Consider the following 16,868-nt stretch of genomic DNA (forward strand, 5'->3'; position numbering starts at 1 on the left):
GGTCCATCATCAAATGTGAGATTTACAAGGAGGGAAAACAGTACACCTCTCTGAACAGTATCTGGGAGGCTGTGGTTGCTGCTGCACGCAATGTTGATGGTGAACAGATCAAAACACTGACAGAATCCATGGATGGCAGGCTTTTGAGTGTCCTTGCAAAGAAAGGTGGCTATATTGGTCACTGATTTGTTTTTGTTTTGTTTTTGAATGTCAGAAATGTGTATTTGTGAATGTTGAGATGTTATATTGGTTTCACTGGTAAAAATAAATAATTGAAATGGGTATATATTTGTTTTTTGTTAAGTTGCCTAATAATTATGCACAGTAATAGTCACCTGCACACACAGATATCCCCCTAAAATAGCTATAACTAAAAACAAACTAAAAACTACTTCCAAAACTATTCAGCTTTGATATTAATGAGTTTTTTGGGTTCATTGAGAACATGGTTGTTGTTCAATAATAAAATTAATCCTCAAAAATACAACTTGCCTAATAATTCTGCACTCCCTGTATATATATATATATATATATATATATATATATATATATATATATATATATATATATATATATACACTGACCGTAATAGGCGGGATCAGACTGATATGGTACAGGAAAGTTCTACTCTGTGAAAAGCATTACTGGGCTAAAAGAAGCTGCACCCAGGTGGTAAATCGCCATAGAACAGGCTAACAATGGTATTGAGCTAGTTGTTCATTCCTGTGAGTGCGCTTCTCTCTGTGTGTATTTAGTCCCCCTATGGGAAAAAGGGGCAACCAGACGTGGACTCCTTGCTCAGTGTGCTTAGAGGAATATGACTACATCTCACTGACGAGGCCCAATGAAGGCCGAAACGATCGTCTGGGGTTGCTGTGTTCCTTGTTCAGAGAGAATTGCCTGGTATTTTGGGGCTGGACTGACCGTAATAGGCGGCATCAGACTGATATACTACAGGAAAGTTCTTCTCTGTGAAAAGCATTACTGGGCTAAAAGAAGCTGCACCCAGGTGGTAAATCGCCATAGAACAGGCTAACAATGGTATTGAGCCGATTGTTCGTTCCTGTGAGTTTGCTTCTCTCTGTGTGTATTTAAAGGGACAGTTTACTCAAAAAATTTCTCCCCTTTAATTTGTTCCCAATGATCCACTTTACTTGCTGGAGTGTATTAAATTGTTTACAAGTAGCTCCTTTACCCTTATATTGGTATTTGAAATTGTTGATTTAGCATGTGGTATCCCCACCTATTCTGAAAGTTTGTGGCCGCGCGTACCAGCTATAGATAAGCTTTGTAAACACAGCCAGCAGAAGAAATTACACTCCCAGTGTGATATAGCAGAGATAAGGTAATAAAATGTTGATTTTCCATTGTTCTCTCAAAGTATTGGTGATTGTTTTAAGGACAGATATAAGATAAAGAAGCAGGTATATTTGCACAATGTGATACAGTAATGAGATCGGATTATATCTACAAGCTCAACCCATTTTATTAGGTTGTGGCTTCAAAACACAAAATCAGAGCTTTAATATACACAAATAAGCCTTAAAAAGCTAATTTTCATACATTTTTTACTCTGCAGTTGATAAAAAAAACAATTGTAAACACATTAAGGGAAAAACTATTTTACAGTATACTGTCCCTTTAATCTCCCTATGGGAAAAAGGGGCAACCAGACGTGGACTCCTTGCTCAGTGTGCTTAGAGGAATATGGCTGCACCTCACTGATGAGGCCCAATGAAGGCCGAAACGATCGTCTGGTGTTGCTGTGTTCCTGGTTCAGAGAGGAATTGCCTGGCATTTTGGCGCCGGACTGACTGAAATAGGCTGGATCAGACTGATACTACAGGGAAGTTCTACTCTGTGAAAAGTATTACTGGGCTAAAAGAAGCTGCACCCAGGTGGTAAATCGCCATAGAACAGGCTAACAATGGTATTGAGCTGGTTGTTCGTTCCTGTGAGTGTGCTTCTCTGTGTGTGTATATATATATATATATATATATATATATATATATATATATATATATATATATATTTAATCCAGTAATATATAGATAAAGAATGATGGTAGAGCTATATGAGATACCATTAGATAAAGTAGGGGATTTCAGCACTCAAAGATATATAAAACCCATTTAATCCAATTCCTTAGAAATGTACGGCTGTAGGGTAGCACAGAGCCCAAAAAAATGAACTACACATGCACAGATTCAAACACATGCAACTAGTTTATTGCAAGAAGCTGCCAGCACAGAAAATAAACAGCTAAAATGCTTTTCATCTCAAAATGCACCACTGCAGTGGATTTTATAAAACACATACCAAGCAACATGATATATTATCACACATATATTTGAACTAAATGCTGCAAAATAGACTGGTTTAGAACATGTGATCTGCAGATATTTTACTATTGGCATGCAACAACAAATCTTGTATCAACTCCTCTATGATAGTAAAAGAACAAAGTCCTTAATAAAGACCATATAAGTCCTTTGATGGAGGAAATCTGATGTTATACTTTAGTAGCAATTTGTATCACTTTGTAATCCAGCTGAAATAAACCTTTTGACAAACAAATGTTCGTTAATTAGGGTTAACCGAGGTGAAAGCGTCCTCTATTGTTAACTAGAACTTGGCAATATTATAACTTGATAGCAGATAGAACATCTTATATTGATGAAAAGCAGAAACAATATAGCAGACCTGTGTTTAAGAACTGCAGCAAACATCCGGGAAAACAAAGTCACAGTATCATTGACGAACGGACCGGGACATGAGCCTCTGACATCCTTGTCTCACCTTTCACAACCGCGTCTCCCTGCTCACTGGGGACACAGATTAACCGGTGTATGTTTTGCTTCTGTGTGTAAACCGTATCCAGGCGGTTTATTTGAACCACTCAATTACCGCAAGATCCAGGCTTGCTTCTTTGGTTTGGTTTTTTGAAATTCCCGGGCAGGCTTAAGCCAGCTGCTTCATTCACAGGTGCAGTAATAGCTGTTATTGAGAAAGTCGACGCGCGTTTCGCCCCATAATGCTGAGCGAAACAGGGGCCTCGTCAGGACTGTCCATCTCTTCCTAATTACAGCCTTTATTGCAGTTCCAATGAACTGGGAGGTAGCAGTTCAGCCAATCAAATTCGCTATTTGCACATACCCTTTTTCATTTTAAAGCTAAACATTCCTGTTTGTTGGTTCAATGATTATCTGTATTTTAAATTAATACAAAAAGGCCTGCATTGAAAAGATGGAATATTCTCTATGCTTAGCAACTCCTATACAACAAACAACAATTTCGCATGTGAGAAAACCCTATGCACGTTGCAGCCCAATTAAACATTATTTCCTTACTTACTATGTCTAGATGAATGAACTTTACATAAATCCTATATTAACTAAAATTCTATAAATTTTGGAATGACTTACTAAATAGCTAAAAATAATTCTATGAAGGTAAGTTATGACATAAACGATCCACAACTTAAAAGCAAGCTGAATGAAAGAAATGAATATCATAGTTAATGATCTATTTATAAAGATCTATTTAGAAGTTATTCAACTTATCATTTACTTGATTATTTCTCACATTGCAGCTGGAAAAGAGGGAATTTTTAAATTCTAACTACAAATCTCTATTTTAGAAAAGATGCATATTCTATCCTTTCATTTAGGCCTGACGGTGATACCGTATTCAGCATAAAGGTCCATCTTGCTTCCTTTTTTAACAAACAGTTATCCTCATCTCCACCTCTTCCATTTGTTATTCCTCTGTCGATACCTATAAATTTTAAAGAAACAGTACTACTATTATGAACTTCCTTAAAGTGACGAGCCACACTTGTATCTCTCCCGTAGAGGATGTCATCCCTGTGCTCCTGTACCCTGTCCTTGAACAAACGTTTTGTTTTACCTACATAGAACAGGGGACAGGAGCACCCCAAGAGATAAACAACCCCCACTGAGTTACAGTTTGAAAAACATCTAATGGTATAATTTTTACCTGTATTGGCGGAAAATGTTTTACTTTTTGGCAAATAGGGACAATAGACACAATGCCCACAAGGAAAGCTTCCTTTCACTTGTTTTTTAGTTAACCAGTTTGTATCTGGTTCAGACCGAGTAAACCTACTTCTGACTAATTTATCTTTAAGATTAGGAGATTTTTTTGCGGTCAATAGGGGTCTACTTCCTACCTTATCAGCTATCTTGTCATCTAAGGTTAAAAAATGCCAATTTTGAGATAAAATATTTCTTATGCTTTGCCATTGGCAATTAAACGTAGTAATAAATCTGATGTTATTCTCAGTTTTTGTCTCTTTTTGGTTATATAGGAGATCTTGACGGTTCAATTTACTTACTTTATTTAAGGTTTTTTTGACTAGGTTGTGAGAATAACCTCTTTCAATGAAACGTTTACACATTTTTTCTGCATGATAATTAAATTTAGTATTAGAAGAACAGTTTCTTTTTAATCTCAAAAGTTGGCCATATGGGATGCCTTTTTTCAAGGGCTCTGGATGCCCACTTGAGGCTTCCAACAGATTGTTTGTTGCCGTGTCTTTACGATAATTTTCAGTTGAGATACGACTTCCTTCTTTTTTAATACAGATGTCTAAGAAGGGTAATTCCTTATTGCTATAGGAATAAGTTAAAAAAATGTTACGATCATTTTTATTTAACTCAGAAACAAAATCATGTAGGCAGGTCAGGGGGCCATCCCAAAGGATAAAGATGTCATCCACAAATCTAATCCATAGGGACACATGGGAGTCAAACGTCTCACTATATTGATCAAAGACATCTAACTCCCATGCTCCCAAATGGAGACACGCATAAGTTGGCGCGCATACTGCACCCATAGCTGTCCCCCTGACCTGCCTATATACTGAGCCATCAAACTGAAAAACATTGTTTTCAAGAATGAAATGAAGAAGTTTAATGACAAAGGCTGTATGCATGTTACTGTCTGAACCCCTACTTTCTAGAAAAAGTCTACAGGCACTAATTCCTTTCTCATGTGGTATAGATGAATAAAGACTTTCTACGTCTAAAGAGACTAGGATAGTGTCAGGGGAAACAGTGAGGTCGTCTAACTTCCTCAAAAGGTCTGGAGTGTCTTTCACATATGAGGGAAGAGACAGAAGGAAGGGTCTCAGAAAGAAATCAACATATTGTCCAATGTGTTCACTGATGCCACCAATCCCAGACACAATGGGTCGCCCTGGGGGGTGTGTCATATTTTTATGAATTTTAGGGATAATATAAAATGTTGGCATAACTGGACACACCGGATTCATAAATTTGAACTCATCTGGAGAGATGAGACCTTCCATTTTGGCTTCTTGTAAAATTCTATTTAATTTTGATTTCATTTGTTATCAGATAAATTGCAATATGAGAAACTCCCTAGAAATCCTATTAACCAAATGAAATCAAAATTAAATAGAATTTTACAAGAAGCCAAAATGGAAGGTCTCATCTCTCCAGATGAGTTCAAATTTATGAATCCGGTGTGTCCAGTTATGCCAACATTTTATATTATCCCTAAAATTCATAAAAATATGACACACCCCCCAGGGCGACCCATTGTGTCTGGGATTGGTGGCATCAGTGAACACATTGGACAATATGTTGATTTCTTTCTGAGACCCTTCCTTCTGTCTCTTCCCTCATATGTGAAAGACACTCCAGACCTTTTGAGGAAGTTAGACGACCTCACTGTTTCCCCTGACACTATCCTAGTCTCTTTAGACGTAGAAAGTCTTTATTCATCTATACCACATGAGAAAGGAATTAGTGCCTGTAGACTTTTTCTAGAAAGTAGGGGTTCAGACAGTAACATGCATACAGCCTTTGTCATTAAACTTCTTCATTTCATTCTTGAAAACAATGTTTTTCAGTTTGATGGCTCAGTATATAGGCAGGTCAGGGGGACAGCTATGGGTGCAGTATGCGCGCCAACTTATGCGTGTCTCCATTTGGGAGCATGGGAGTTAGATGTCTTTGATCAATATAGTGAGACGTTTGACTCCCATGTGTCCCTATGGATTAGATTTGTGGATGACATCTTTATCCTTTGGGATGGCCCCCTGACCTGCCTACATGATTTTGTTTCTGAGTTAAATAAAAATGATCGTAACATTTTTTTAACTTATTCCTATAGCAATAAGGAATTACCCTTCTTAGACATCTGTATTAAAAAAGAAGGAAGTCGTATCTCAACTGAAAATTATCGTAAAGACACGGCAACAAACAATCTGTTGGAAGCCTCAAGTGGGCATCCAGAGCCCTTGAAAAAAGGCATCCCATATGGCCAACTTTTGAGATTAAAAAGAAACTGTTCTTCTAATACTAAATTTAATTATCATGCAGAAAAAATGTGTAAACGTTTCATTGAAAGAGGTTATTCTCACAACCTAGTCAAAAAAACCTTAAATAAAGTAAGTAAATTGAACCGTCAAGATCTCCTATATAACCAAAAAGAGACAAAAACTGAGAATAACATCAGATTTATTACTACGTTTAATTGCCAATGGCAAAGCATAAGAAATATTTTATCTCAAAATTGGCATTTTTTAACCTTAGATGACAAGATAGCTGATAAGGTAGGAAGTAGACCCCTATTGACCGCAAAAAAATCTCCTAATCTTAAAGATAAATTAGTCAGAAGTAGGTTTACTCGGTCTGAACCAGATACAAACTGGTTAACTAAAAAACAAGTGAAAGGAAGCTTTCCTTGTGGGCATTGTGTCTATTGTCCCTATTTGCCAAAAAGTAAAACATTTTCCGCCAATACAGGTAAAAATTATACCATTAGATGTTTTTCAAACTGTAACTCAGTGGGGGTTGTTCATCTCTTGGGGTGCTCCTGTCCCCTGTTCTATGTAGGTAAAACAAAACGTTTGTTCAAGGACAGGGTACAGGAGCACAGGGATGACATCCTCTACGGGAGAGATACAAGTGTGGCTCGTCACTTTAAGGAAGTTCATAATAGTAGTACTGTTTCTTTAAAATTTATAGGTATCGACAGAGGAATAACAAATGGAAGAGGTGGAGATGAGGATAACTGTTTGTTAAAAAAGGAAGCAAGATGGACCTTTATGCTGAATACGGTATCACCGTCAGGCCTAAATGAAAGGATAGAATATGCATCTTTTCTAAAATAGAGATTTGTAGTTAGAATTTAAAAATTCCCTCTTTTCCAGCTGCAATGTGAGAAATAATCAAGTAAATGATAAGTTGAATAACTTCTAAATAGATCTTTATAAATAGATCATTAACTATGATATTCATTTCTTTCATTCAGCTTGCTTTTAAGTTGTGGATCGTTTATGTCATAACTTACCTTCATAGAATTATTTTTAGCTATTTAGTAAGTCATTCCAAAATTTATAGAATTTTAGTTAATATAGGATTTATGTAAAGTTCATTCATCTAGACATAGTAAGTAAGGAAATAATGTTTAATTGGGCTGCAACGTGCATAGGGTTTTCTCACATGCGAAATTGTTGTTTGTTGTATAGGAGTTGCTAAGCATAGAGAATATTCCATCTTTTCAATGCAGGCCTTTTTGTATTAATTTAAAATACAGATAATCATTGAACCAACAAACAGGAATGTTTAGCTTTAAAATGAAAAAGGGTATGTGCAAATAGCGAATTTGATTGGCTGAACTGCTACCTCCCAGTTCATTGGAACTGCAATAAAGGCTGTAATTAGGAAGAGATGGACAGTCCTGACGAGGCCCCTGTTTCGCTCAGCATTATGGGGCGAAACGCGCGTCGACTTTCTCAATAACAGCTATTACTGCACCTGTGAATGAAGCAGCTGGCTTAAGCCTGCCCGGGAATTTCAAAAAACCAAACCAAAGAAGCAAGCCTGGATCTTGCGGTAATTGAGTGGTTCAAATAAACCGCCTGGATACGGTTTACACACAGAAGCAAAACATACACCGGTTAATCTGTGTCCCCAGTGAGCAGGGAGACGCGGTTGTGAAAGGTGAGACAAGGATGTCAGAGGCTCATGTCCCGGTCCGTTCGTCAATGATACTGTGACTTTGTTTTCCCGGATGTTTGCTGCAGTTCTTAAACACAGGTCTGCTATATTGTTTCTGCTTTTCATCAATATAAGATGTTCTATCTGCTATCAAGTTATAATATTGCCAAGTTCTAGTTAACAATAGAGGACGCTTTCACCTCGGTTAACCCTAATTAACGAACATTTGTTTGTCAAAAGGTTTATTTCAGCTGGATTACAAAGTGATACAAATTGCTACTAAAGTATAACATCAGATTTCCTCCATCAAAGGACTTATATGGTCTTTATTAAGGACTTTGTTCTTTTACTATCATAGAGGAGTTGATACAAGATTTGTTGTTGCATGCCAATAGTAAAATATCTGCAGATCACATGTTCTAAACCAGTCTATTTTGCAGCATTTAGTTCAAATATATGTGTGATAATATATCATGTTGCTTGGTATGTGTTTTATAAAATCCACTGCAGTGGTGCATTTTGAGATGAAAAGCATTTTAGCTGTTTATTTTCTGTGCTGGCAGCTTCTTGCAATAAACTAGTTGCATGTGTTTGAATCTGTGCATGTGTAGTTCATTTTTTTGGGCTCTGTGCTACCCTACAGCCGTACATTTCTAAGGAATTGGATTAAATGGGTTTTATATATCTTTGAGTGCTGAAATCCCCTACTTTATCTAATGGTATCTCATATAGCTCTACCATCATTCTTTATCTATATATTACTGGATTAAATTTAAATTTTAGGGGCCTGCACCACGTCTGATTTTAGCTGACCCTAAGTCATTCGAGATATATATACATATAAAAAACCGGAATAAAATTCCTGTGTCTTTATATTAAGACAGGTTCTGGGTCTCTTTGTTTTTCTTCCACACCTTTGTAAAATTTATATATATATATATATATATATATGTAAAAATATATATAATGCTAGATATTTTGGCACAAGATCTGTCAGTGTTGTCCGTTCTGCTTAGTGATTTAGCTTTATGTAGGTTAGTTTTTTTTCTCTTTCTTTTTTTGGTTTGGTTTTGTTTTATGCTTATTTTAAACCTCACGTTTATTTACTATTTTACTATGTCGGATTTGCTTAAAATGTTTACATACAAAAGGAAATATCACCTTCATTGTAAGTACAGGGTATCCTTTCTTATATATGACCTTAATTTTAATTAATGGGTGTAGCTTAATTAATTGAAAACTAAATAAAGATAGCATTGTTTAAATAATGTAAATTAAAATCTTGTTAACAGCTTCATTGTGGCATTTATAATAGGTTTTGTGTATTTAAAACAAGCCATCATTATAGGAACTTTGTCATCATCTAAAGTTTTAAATTATAAATATATTTATATTTGAAGAAGCATTTTTTTACAGAAAGGGTGGTGGATTCATGGAATAAACTTCCATTTGAGGTGGTAAACACAAAGACTTAAAGGAATTTAAAAATGCCTGGGACATGCATAAGGCTATCCTAAGGAAAAAGTAACATGTAATATGGGTAGACTTGATGGGCCTTTTAGGTTCTTATCTACCGTCAAATTCTATGTTTCTATATGTACTTTAAAGGGGCATTGAACACTTTGAGACTTTAATATAAAATGTTTAATTAAAGGGACATGAAACCCAAATGTTTTCTTTCATGATTTAGAAAGAACATGCAATTTTAAACAACTTTCTAATTTACTTCTATTATCTAATTTGCTTAATTCTCTTGATATCCTTTTCTGAAAAGCATATCTAGATAGGCTTAGTAGCTGCTGATTGGTGGCTACACATAGATGCCTCATGTGACTGGCTCACCCATGTGCATCACTTTTTCTTCTACAAAGGATATTTAAAGAATTAAGCAAATTAGATAATAGAAGTAAATTGGAATGTAGTTTAAAATGGTATTCTCTACCTGAATCATGAAAGAACATTTGTGTCCCTTTAAGCATATAAAAATTTATATTATATTTTCATTACTTATTTTGCCCCCTTTTACTGTGCCGGTGAAGTCAAAGCACAGGCTACAGCAGTTACAAAACGTACAAAGTAAAGCAGCACCACTTTAAAGTAAATTTGGCTAAGAGGTGACGTTTTCACCTCTTAGCCAATAGCCGTGCGGTAAATCCGGCTTGGCGCCCATGGTAACCGTATTTACCGCATGGCTATTGGCTAAGAGGTGAAAACGTCACCTCTTAGCCAATTTTTTTTTTTTGCCGTAGGTTCCTGTAAAAGGTAAAAACAGTGATCGATTGAATCAAATAAAGGAGCTTTCTACATGAAGTATCTTATACACTGTACTTCATGAATGAAAGTCCCCTTTATTTGTTTCATTAGTAAAACTTGTAAATTTGTAAAACGCTAGGATTTACTTTCATTTTAAAGGAAAAAAAGTATTTTAATGAAAAAAATGAGAATAAAACATGACTATGGGCACGTACCCTGAAACGTATTCATGTTTTATTCTACTGCTTTTCATTAAAGGGTTTTTTTTTTTTCATTTAGGAGTGGTGCTGCTGGACATTTTATAATACATGAAAATGTCATTTTCTAGTCCCTACATATTAGGGGTGAGATGATATCAGTTCTGATAGGAACAGTTGTTGTTGTTGTTGTTTTTAACCATGTGGTTCTTATATATAAGCAGCACCCTTGTATACAAAGATTCTGTATGGGATCCAACGTTTAACCTGCTATAGTGAAGTGTTATGAAACAATTCATGAAATGGGTGTGCTAGTATATAGTGTCATTTGTGAGAATCTATGGAGAAGATGGAACTAATATGTTGAACCTTGTTGCAGATGACATATATTAAAGGGATACTGAACCCAAATGTTTTCTTTCATGATTCAGATAGAGCATTCAATTTTAAGCAACTTTCTTATTTAATCCTATTATCATTTTTTCTTTGTTCTCTATCTTTATTTGAAAAAGAAGGCATCTAATCTATTTTTGTGGTTCAGATCGCTGGACAGCACTTGTTTATTGGTGGGTGAATTTACCCACCAATCAGCAAGAACAACCCAGGTTGTTCACCAAAAATGGGCTGGCATCTAAACTTACATTCTTGCTTTTCAAATAAAGATACCACAGAATGAAGAAAATTTCATAATAGAAGTAAATAAGAAAGTTGCTTTAAATTGCATGCTATGTCTGTTTAAGCAACTTTCTAATTTACTCCTATTATCAAATTCTCTTCATTCTCTTGGTATCTTTATTTGAAATGCAAGAATGTAAGTTTAGATGCCGGCCCATTTTTGGTGAACACACTTAGTTGCTCTTGCTGATTGGTGGATAAATTCACCCACCAATAAACAAGTGCTTTCCATGGTTCTGAACTAAAAAAAATAGCTTAGATGCCTTCTTTTTCAAAAAAAGAAAGCAAGAGAATGAAGAAAAATTGATAATAGGAGTAAATTAGAAAGTTGATTAAAATTGCATGCTCTATCTGAATCACAAAAGAAAAAAATTGGGTTCAGTGTTACATTAATTGCTGTATTTTTTTAATATACTATACTATAGAATTTTAATTGGTTTGCCTGCTTTGTACTATGACTAATATCTCCCTGCCATAATGAGGAAAACCCAGCCCAAAGTAGCACAAAGGTATTTTATTCCTACATGCTCTGGTAAACATAAATGCATAGGAATCTTTTTTTTTTTTTTTTTTTTACATACTTTTAAATGAAAATCTATTGTAAGAAACTGATCAAGAGCTATCAGTTAGGAAAAGATTGGGGAAAACTGAATAAAGCTTTACATTTTTCAAAGCAGAACTATTTACCGTAGTTAATTTCTATGTAAAGCCTATAAAGTTAATTTCTATGTAAAGCCACCATAAAAGAATTAGGACAAAAAATATAGTTTAGATATGAATAAAATGTTAAAAAGTAATTAGGTTCAAAAGGACATTAAAGGGTCAGTCTACTTGAAAATTATTTTTTAAAAAGATAGATAATCTTTTTATTACCCATTCCCCAGTTAGTCATAACCAACACTGTTATATTAACCCCTTAATGACCACAGCACTTTTCCATTTTCTGTCCGTTTGGGACCAAGGCTATTTTTACATTTTTGCGGTGTTTGTGTTTAGCTGTAATTTTCCTCTTACTCATTTACCGTACCCCCACATATTATATACCGTTTTTCTCGCCATTAAATGGACTTTCTAAAGATACCATTATTTTCATCATATCTTATAATTTACTATAAAAAAAATATAAAATATGAGGAAAAATTGAAAAAAAATATACTTTTTCTAACTTTGACCCCCAAAATCTGTTACACATCTACAACCACCAAAAAACACCCATGCTAAATAGTTTCTAAATTTTGTCCTGAGTTTAGAAATACCCAATGTTTACATGTTCTTTACTTTTTTTGCAAGTTATAGGGCAATAAATACAAATAGCACTTTGCTATTTCCAAACCATTTTTTTTCAAAATTAGCGCTAGTTACATTAGAACACTAATATCTTTCAAGAATCTCTGAATATCTATTGACATATATATATTTTTTTTTAGTAGACATCCCAAAGTATTGATCTAGGCCCATTTTTGTATATTTCATGCCACCATTTCACCGCCAAATGCGATCAAATTAAAAAAAACGTAACATTTTTCACAATTTTAGGTTTCTCACTGAAATCATTTACAAACAGCTTGTGCAGTTATGGCACAAATGGTTGTAAATGCTTCTCTGGGATCCCCTTTGTTCAGAAATAGCAGACATATATGGCTTTGGCGTTGCTTTTTGGTATTTAGAAGGCCGCTAAATGCCGCTGCGCATCACACGTGTATTATAGCTAGCAGTGAAGGGGTTAATTAGGTAGCTTGTAGGGAGCTTGCAGGGTTAATATCACATTTAGAGTAGAGCTCAGCCTCCCACCTGAAACATCAGACCCCCTGATCCCTCCCAAACAGCTCTCTTCCCTCCCCCACCCCACAATTGTCCCCGCCATCTTAAGTACTGGCAGAAAGTCTGCCAGTACTAAAATAAAAGCTATATTTGGTTTTTTTGTGTGTTTTTAAAAAGGCATATTTACATATGCTGCTGTGTACTATCCCCCCTTATCCCCTAACCTCACTGATCCCCCCCAAACAGCTCTATAACCCTCCCACTCTAACTTAATCTGCGCCATCTTGGGTACTGGCAGCTGTCTGCCAGTACCCAGTTTAGAAGAAAAACATGCTTTTTTTTAAATTTTTACTAATTTTTTCTGTAGTGTAGCTTCCCCCCACACCAAACCAACCCCCACCCCTCCACGATCTCTTTTTGTGCTTTTGCACAAACAAGATTTTGGTATTTTTTATTAAATATATTTGCCGTAGTGTAGCGGTTCCCACCCGCTCCCGCCCGTGCACGCGCCCGCCCGCCACCCTCCGTGCACGCGCGCGCGCCCGCGCGCGCCCCCTAACGTTCCCGCCCCCGATCCCGCCCCCCTTGACTTCACGGCACCCACCGATGGCCGCCCACCCGCCTCCCAAGCCGGCTCCCACCCACCAACGATACCGGCCATCGATGTCCGGTGCAGAGAGGGCCACAGAGTGGCTCTCTCTGCACCGGAAGGCCATGTAAGGTTATTGCAGGATGCCTCCATATCGAGGCATCACTGCAATAACCGGAAAGCAGCTGCAAGCGATCAGGATCGCTTCCAGCTGCTTTCCACACAGAGGACGTGCAGGGTACGTCCTCAGGCATTAACTGCCTTTTTTTTGAGGACGTACCCTGCACGTCCTCGGTCATTAAGGGGTTAATACACTTTTTACGTCTGTGATTACCTTGTATCTAAGCCTCTGCAGACTGCCCCCTTTTCTAAGTTCTTTTGACAGACTTGAATTTTAGCCAATCAGTGTTGACTCATAAATAACTCCACGGGTGTTAGCACAATGTGATAAGAGGCAGCCTTCAAGGTTTTAGAAATTTGCAAATGAGCCTACTTAGGTTTAGCTTCCAACAAAGAATACCAAGAGAACAAAGTACATTTGATGATAAAAGAAAATTGAAAAGTTGTTTAAAATTGCATGCCCTATCTGAATCATGAAAGTTTAAAACAAAATCCCCATCTCTACATAAGGAGGGGAAAAGAAGGTTAGTCCTTACAGAATGTCAACAATTGGAAGTTTTGAAAGTAAATGTTGGATATTATAGATTATTGGTTGACTACCATACTGAATGAAGATATCATATATTTGTATGGAAATGTCTACTAAAAAAAACTAGATTTCTGAATCTAGTAAAATTAATTGCTAGAGATGTAATATTTAAATATTGGAAAAGACTTAAAATACCAACTATAAAATAATTGAATCAGGAGATATTCAGGATTTTGATTAATGAACAATATGATAAGGATATTTATAAAGGTAGTATGGTACAAAGATTTTTGACCAAATGGGAACAATTTATTAGACGTACTAAAACAAATTTTGTCACAAATGAAGAATTTTTTGGCATTGTTGGAAGAACCGTTCTGTACTATTTGGAAGGAGGTGGGTTATTAGGGAGAGGAGAGGGTTGCTGTTGTTTATCAATCTATCTGTCTGTCTGTCTGTCTATCTATGTGTCTATCTATCATCTATCTGTCTGTCTATCTATCTATGTGTATATCTATCTATTTGTCCATCTATCTGTCTATCATCTGTCTATCTATCTATCTATCTATCTATCTATCTATCTATCTATCTATCTATCTATCTATCTAGCTCTCTGTCTGTCTATCTATATATCTATGTATCTATCTATGTGTCTATCTATCAGTCTATCGATCTATCATCTGTCTATCTGTCGGTCTGTCTATCTATGTATCTATCTGTCTGTATGTATGTCTGTCTATTTATTTATTTATTTTGTTGCCTGTGTGCAAAGATATAGTTTTCTTTAAAGGGACAGCCAACTACAAAAATTCTATTGTTTAAAAAGATAGATAATCCCTTTATTACCCATTCCCCAGCTTTGCATAACCAACATGGTTATATTATTATACTTTTTACCTCTGTGATTACCTTGTATCTAAGCCTCTTATGACAGCCCCCTGATCACATGACTTTTTATTTATTTATTATCTATTGACTTGCATTTTAGCCAATAAGTGTTGTGTTGTGCACAACTTCACGAGCGTGAGCACAATGTTATCCATATGGCACAAATGAACTAGCAGTCTCCTGTTGTGAAAAGAATAAAAAAGCATGTGATAAGAGGCTAACTGTAGTGGCTTAGAAACAGGCAGAAATTTAGAGGTTTAAATGTTAAAAAGTATATTAATGTAACAATGTTGGGCGTTATCTATCTTTTTAAACAATAAGAATTTTGGTGTTGACTGTCCTTTTAACTTTCTTAAGATAATGAAGTTCAGATGTTTAATATTATTTTGCTTGTTAAGTTATGGGCGGATATGTAAAAAAAAAAAATCTGTTCAATTGCTTCTTTTTATTTATTTTATTGTTATAGATGGAATGCGTCATCACTGTCTGTAAAGTTATAATTGTACTTTAATAAAAAGAATAATAAAAACAAAACAAAAAAAAGCAAAAAAAAAACGACTCTGTTTATATTTAGAAATCTAGAGTTGCCCTTTGACAGCATCAATATCACTTTTGTTTTGTGACAACCATTCATACTGGATAATGATTAGTGCTTTTACATATATATTTTTTTTTGCACTGAATGTGCTTTAATTTAAAATAATAAGTTAAAATGAGGTCATATTCCTAATGCACTGATATGTTATTTTTTTAGATGACAGCTGCTCATGATTTATGTTTGATTTATGCATGTGATGATACTTATGTACCTATTGAATTTTCTTTTGATTATATGTAATGTGCTCTCTTTTTTTGTATGTATATTTTTTCCCCTCAATAAAAAAGAGAAAAAGAAAAGAAAATTAATAAAAATGATAAAAAAAAATCCCTTAAACATCATACTGTCAGAGGTGGTGGGGGCTGTTTGGTGGGACCACAGAGGTTTTTGGTGTTAGGTGGGAGGGTAATACCTACATTACAATATGTTACAATACTATTACCCTTACCAGTTAAAGGAACATTATACACTCATTTTTTCTTTGCATAAATGTTTTGTAGATGATCTATTTATATAGCCCATAAAGTTTATTTTTTTAAAAAATGTATAGTTTTGTTTATTTTTAAATAACATTGCTCTGATTTTCAGACTCCTAACCAAGCCCCAAAGTTTTATGTGAATACCGTCAGCTACCTTTTCCAGCTTGCTCCTGTTTGTGTAAAGGGTCTTTTCATATGCAAAAGAGGGGGGAGTGTCTTATTTCCCACTTGCAGTGGGCTTTCCAACTACCTTTTCAACAGAGCTAAACTAAGAGGTTCTAAGTAAGTTTTTAAACATTTTTATACTGGATTTTTATATCAGTATCTGTGCATCTTATTCTTTATAGTAGTGTCTATTACATGCAGTTATATGAAAATGAGTGTATACTGTTCCTTTAAGTAATTAACCCCTTCACTGCCGTGAACTTGAGGCCTTCCAATTACCAAAAAGCAATGACAAAGCCTTGCATGTCTGCTATTTCTGAACAAAGGGGATCCCAGAGAAGCTTTTACAACTATTTGTGTTATGGCTGCACAAGTGATATGTAAATCATTTCAGTACGTTTGTGAAAAATGTAACAATCAATACCGTGGGTAGTCTACTTATATATATTGCACTGATTTGGGATGATAATAAACTCTTAGGCTCACTATGGACATGTTCTGTCCTATATGGGAACACATAGAGGCTCTGATGGGACACATATGCAAGCGGCGCTACATAGCCCGATCTGTTTACTTCTCAATCACTCCAGGTCTCAGTAACGCCCATCTGGTGACTGACA

Source organism: Bombina bombina, chromosome 2 (assembly GCF_027579735.1).
Source record: "Bombina bombina isolate aBomBom1 chromosome 2, aBomBom1.pri, whole genome shotgun sequence".
Taxonomy (NCBI): domain Eukaryota; kingdom Metazoa; phylum Chordata; class Amphibia; order Anura; family Bombinatoridae; genus Bombina; species Bombina bombina.